This window comes from Protopterus annectens, chromosome 4.part0 (assembly GCF_019279795.1).
Source record: "Protopterus annectens isolate FY-2018-M chromosome 4.part0, PAN1.0, whole genome shotgun sequence".
Taxonomy (NCBI): Eukaryota; Metazoa; Chordata; order Ceratodontiformes; family Protopteridae; genus Protopterus; species Protopterus annectens.
Window position 1 is genome coordinate 1430018841 of NC_056733.1, and position 6710 is coordinate 1430025550.

Below are 6710 nucleotides of genomic sequence, written 5' to 3' on the forward strand. Positions count from 1 at the left end.
GCTAGCTCTGTGCCATTAACTAAAACATAAACAACTAGCTAAGATGATAAGTACTTTGTATACTGTGATAAAGAAATATGTATCCTGTCTAACTCTATGTCATTATACTGCCTACCGTCCTTGCTAATATGTTATTAATGTTACATTTGTAGTAATCTCAGAAATAGTAATGGCAGTCTTGTACTTGTATGTAAATAGCCTATGTTTTTGTTAAGTTCTTTCAGCTCATTTACTGTAACTAATTATCAATGTAACTCTGTTGGAGCTTTTCTCCCCGGGCCTCCGCTGAAAAAGGACATGTATCCAGTCGGACCATCCCGGTTAACACATGTAAAATAAATAAATAAATAATTCTGAACATTTTACAAAAGGGAGAAATACAGAAATCAAGAAATAGTACAAATGGAAATATTTCTGGAAGACTGTGTTAAGGTTAGAAGTAGATGAGGCTCAACAATTACTACTTAAGATAGGGGGAATGAGATAAAAATGGTTATGTATAAAACATCAGCAGGAAAATCTCCAGGAACAGATGGTATAACTGTGGAAGTTTGAAATCTGGGACAGAAGAATGTGCTAAACATCTGGAAGGTTTAGTTTAATAGTGTTTTAAAAGGAGGAGAAGTACCAACATCCTGGACGAAAGCAGTGGTAGCTGTAATACCTTTATCCTGTAAAGACCTGTCAGACCCAACTTCATATAGACCCATTTAAATTTTAAATCATGATTATAAAGTGTTTATAATAGCTAAAATAATGGCAAAGGTCTTGCCAAAACTGATAGATATGGATCAATGTGGTTTGTTATGGGGAGGCAAACATTTGACAACATTAATAGAACAATGATGATTCAGAGGGAAACAGAATGTGAAAAAAATGTTGCTGTTGTTGGTGGGTGTTGATGCAGAGAAAGCATTCAACAGAGTTAGCAGGGATTTTTTGAGTAGAGCAATGGAAGCATCTGCATTTTCTGATACAATTATATGGTTAATTACAAGGATATATGAGGGAACAGAGGCAATAATTAAAGTGGGCGGGATCCAGTATGATAAATTGTGTCTGAACAGAGGAACCAGGCAGGAGTGTCCTGTTTCTCCTTTCTCATTTCCATTATGTTTAAAGCCATTGCAAAGAAAATAAGGAACTCAGAAATTCAAGGATATAATTGGTGTGGGAATCAAAAAAAGTTGGGTTTATTTGCATATATTATGTTGTACCCAAAAAAAGAAAAAGACAGAAAAAGACATCTCAGTGTTATGGAACCTTTTGAGACAGAGACTTTTGGGATATAAAATTAATGAAGACAAAACAATGGCTGTATCTGTAAATTATGAACCCAAACATAAGTTGGTTCAGCAATACCTATATTTATGAGGATATAAAATTAAGTATTTAGGAATATGGATTAAAAAGGCTTCTGTTATGGCAGATAAAGATATGTGGAAAGAGACTAAACAAAAGATAACAGAAAAACTGAGAAAATGGAAGCTCATGTCTACGGATATGGATAGCAAGATGCAAGCAGTGAAATATTTTAAGTTTTATATACTTGTCAGGCATATTCTTTATCAACTATAACAGAAGTTGTGGACAATAATAAAGAGTTGAGTGAATTTATCCGGGGGGAAGGGGCAAAAGTCAAGTGGGATAAGTCGAGCCTTCAAATAGAACAAGGTGGTTTAGGATTACCTAATTTGAAGCAATGTTTTAGAGCTACAGAAAGTTATAATTCAGAGTGGAAATGAATGGTGATAAAATAGGGGGAACTCAAGAAATAAGGAGAGTTTGGGTTTTGGATACAGATCCTTAAGGAGAATAACAACAGCCATTCAGAATAGGGGTCCGAATGGAGAGATGAAAAGTCAGCAAGCAAAGGAGAGCAGTAGTGCTGAAATTGAATTCATCCTCAAGTCTTGGTGAGTACCTTCACAAGGTGGACCCTGTTTTCACAACATCTCACCAAGGCGACACTGATATATATAGACTGTATTTATATAGCATATATCATGGACAGAAGTAGCTCAAAAATTAAAAGAGATAGTTGGGTGCACAAGACCCAGGATAAAAAAAAGTACCCAATCCTGGTAGGCACCCTGGTGCCAGGACTGGAAAAAATAACAGTGTAGAATCCTTAAAATACAAAAACATACCTACAATGGGGTCAGGCCCAGGGGGAGGATAGCCCCCCTGTTGTACAAGGAAGTAGCAGTCCACAAAAATCACAAAAATGTATAGGCCAAAGAAGAACCATAAAGATGATAGAGTGGACTATTGAGGATAAGAAAGGAATTATGTATTGTTACTATTATGCAAAAAGCCCAGAATTTCCAGACACAGAATATACAACATGATTAAAAGAGAAATTAGACGAAAGAAAAATACGTCTGCAAGAAAAACTGTTAGAAGCTTCAAATGAAAATTTTCGTTCATTAATACAACGCATTTGTGAAAAACAGTATATAGATCAAAAAACTTTCATCTGTTTGGAAAAAGAAGCATCTGAGGAAGTGTGAAAATATAAACAACAAAACCTAGAGATATTTGAAAAGTATAAAAAAGAAATATGGACATGGGAAAGAAAGAGAGAGTTGATATGGTACAATATTTATGCAAAGGAGAAAGCCAAATTAATCAATATAAAGAAGGAAGCCCCAAAGATATTCAAAGAGAAATGCAGGCAAAGGCATCCGGATATGTAAAAGTATAGAGCAATGGGTATCCAAATTAAGGAGAAACCAGTGAAACAGGAAGCAGTTGGTCAGGTACCATATTTTGGAACCTTCCACAGGAAACCAGCATAAATGTTCACTTGAAGCTAGACAGCAAGGAAAGGAACAGTAAACTGTGGAAACTCTGATGCAGTCAATGTTGAGGAGTGATAGGCCAGTGAGTTCCCATATGACAGAGCAACAGATGGCACAGGATGAAATTTAAGAGAAGATGCCACAGAAAGATGCTATAGAACATTTTATAGAATGCCCATAGAAAAAGGAAAACAAGGGATGTGCCCTCAGTTTGGAAGAAAATGAGCTAAGAGAAGAGTCGCTTGGTTTAATAGACATGGATAGATATATTAAGATCAATGAGAGAAATAGACTGCAGAAGGTCAATAAAACCAAAAAAGTCAGAAGTCTGATAAAACAAGTGAACACAGTAATTAGGACTGTACATAGAGATCCATGTGATATAACAGGATACAGTACTGTGCAGCTAAATTAATAATTGATAAAGTTCTACCACAAGAGCACAGGGCAGTGAGGCAAAGGAAGGGGAGAAATTGAATACCATCATGGAAGTATCGAATAGAGAGCTATAAAGTAATTAAGACAAGAAATGTCACTCTTAGAAGACTATAGAAGAGGGAATAGATCAACAAAAATACTAAGAAAGATAGACATGATTAAAGCAATTCACAGTATTAGAACAGACCAGGATCTATTATGCACTATCGCAAATTGCAAACAAAAAATTTCAGCACAGGTGGAAAAACTTAGAAGATACACAGACAAATATAAAGGAAAACTACAAAATAAGCAATTTATTGATGACTCAAAAAAGTTTTATAGAGAATTGGGAAATAAAGTAAAAGGAATTAAAAGACCACCAAAAAAAGAGGAAGTAGATACATTTTGGAGAAGTATCTATGAAGATCCTGTGGAATATAACAAAGATGCTAAATGGATAGAAGTAATAGAAAGAATAAGAAGTTTAAAGGTGCAGGATATGAAATGGGATGAAGTAACAGCCAGACAGATTTAGACAGATTTAAACAAAGTTAAGAAAAGCCTCTAATTGGAAACCCCCGGGCCCAGATTACCTAACTTTTGGTTAAACATATTAACATCTTTGCACTAAGATTTAGCCATGAGTAAGAACTATTTATATGCGCACCTGGAACAGACGCCAACCTGGCTAACAAAAGGCAAAGCAATGCTCCTACTTAAGAGTGAACCTGCAAGCTACCCTAAAAATTAGGCCAATAACTTGCCTTCCGACGGCATATAAACTATACATGGGAATTGATGCTGACAGTGTTTATAGTCATTTAGAAGAAAACTCAATTGTGGCAGTAGAACAAAAGGGCAATAAAATAAAGTCACATGGAACAAAGAATCATTTGTTGTTAAATAAAGTAATACTGGAGAAGTGTAAAAAGGGGAAGAATTTAAGTATAGCATGGATTGACTATAAAAAAGCATTTGATAGTATCCCACATTCATGGACAAAAGATACACCCTACACTGACTGACTGCATTACAGTGACCATGAAACAGTGGCAGACCACTCTGTAATTAAGCCATGATAAAGGACAGATTATTATACCTGGAATAAAAATTCAAAGGGGGATATTTCAGGGTGACTCTCTGTCACTGTTGCTATTCTGCCTTGCCATTAACCCATTAAGCTGTTTACTTAACAGCTTAGGCCATGGTTACAATTTGACTCCTAAAAAAAAAACAAAAGTGTAAAGACTTCTCATCTTCCCTTTGTCGATTGAAACAATACTAATTTCATGAACTTTAATCATACTTTAACTTAGGAATGGGGTCCATTCCTGTCACAGTATTAGAAACCCAAAAGATTTGGAGAAATTTAAAAAGGCAAAAACCCTATAAATATTATATTCATAAAAGTATTCTAAGAACTAAGCCAACACGAGAATGGAGAAAGGAGATTTTGCCAATGGGGATGACTGCATTTAGGTGTTCAGAGAATAGGCAAGAGGGGGCTGGAATTTACTGGAGAAAACTGGCAAAGGAACCAAGGTATTGTTAGCAAATAACTAAAGAGGGAACTGCGATAGAATGAGAAGAGGCAAAGTAGATATTTAGACTGGAGGCTGGAGAATGCCTTCCCTATCAGGGATTGATATCAGAGTACAGGAAAAGAGAAAGGAATAGGGGAATCCTAAGTGAAAAACCTACTCTAGTAGAGCTTTTAGAACAGAAGCTGCTGTTAAAAAATGAGTAATTAGTAGGGCATATAAAACATTGCACAATAACTATAAAATTAATCAGAGGAAGTTAGACATGATTGGGAAAATAGAATGGATTAGCAATTTTGTAACGGAGCAATAGCAGGACATATGTATGGATCCCAAGTATGCAAGAAAGTCTAGTAGGATTTTTGTTTTCAAGTGTTTGCATAGGAAATTCTATACCACAAGCAGACTCCAAAGAATTTTTCTTCAGGTAGATGGTAAATATTGGAGATGTGATGGGGAAGAAAAGTAATCGAGAACATATATTTTGGGTGTGTAATGAGTTAGCAGACTTCAAAAATTCCCTACAGAGTACTCTGTCAGAAATATTGGGTGAGCAAATGCATGTAACTAAGGAAATTACTCTTCTGAGCTGAGACACAGGATATGAATTGCCTGGGCACAGTCAGACCTTGTTAAGTTTAATTCTGGTGGCTGCCAAAAAGCAATTAGTAAAAAATGCAAATCAAAGTCTAAACCAACTGTATATGAAGTATTAAATATTGTAACAGAGATTAAAGAACTGTAAGTGAGATTATTTGAAAAGGGTAGTTGCAAATTACATAGAAATAAATGAAATTGTGGAGACAATGCATACAGAATAATGTTCTGGAGGAGGAGGAGTGAGGTTTAAGGGAAGGCAGGGATTGCGCAGTTTATGTAATGTTGGCCTGATGACAATTATACAAAAGAACATATGTGATATATACTGTATGTAAATGGGAACAAGTTAATATGTGTTTTTATTTTCTTTCATATAAATGTATGTTTGCCTACGTCCTAAGTGATGATTTAATAAAGGTGTTAAAAATTAAAAAGATTTATTCAAAGTATGGGTTAAAAGTGACTTGGTATGATAAAAAAGCTTCCAAAATATCTTGTTTTTGAAACATAGCTCCATATGTTACGTCAGACAAATCAGAATAAAGGTATTTAATAATGGTAGTTTTCCACTTCAGAGTCAGTGCAGAACAAGAAATGCAAACAATGTTTTTTGTTAAAAAAAAAAAAAGTTTACCTTTTCTGAAAGTAATGGAAACATATGAGGTGGTCATGGAAAGGTCTTGTTTTGACAAATGTTTATCTTGTAATTACTATTTGTGGTTCTCAAACCCGCTTTTAGAAGTGTTTACATTACAAAATGATTTGTACACTGTGATTGTAAGCTGCAGGCACCTCATTTTAAAGATCATTTAGTGTACACTTTATATAGCAGTATGTAGAAACTTTTCCTAGGTTGTAATTATGAAATCTACCTGTCAGTGACAGATGATGAGATATTACAATAGTTAGTACAGAATGAACTTTATATGTAAGTATTGTTAAAAAGAGACACTACTAAGCCAAATTTAATGGAGCTGTGTAGATGATCACATTTGTGGCAAAGTACAGTAACTTGCATTTAAAAGGTGCCAATCTAATGGTTGACCTGCTGAAGTAAATAGAGTGTCTTTCTGTGAACCAATGCAAATGGATTACCATGTAATTCTTTAGCTTTATGCAGTGGCGCATATTTGACACCCGGAGCAGAATGTTTTTAACAGCCCTCCACCACAGAAATTTTTTTTAACACCTCCTCCTCTAAGACAATTGTTTTAGTAATAATTATGAAATCAAACAAAATAATGGTCAGTAAGCAACACGCTAGGAGCAGTGATCAAATCCCCAAAAGACTTGGCCATCCTATATAAAGGTCTGTTCCAGACAAATAACTAGTGCCAGAATCATG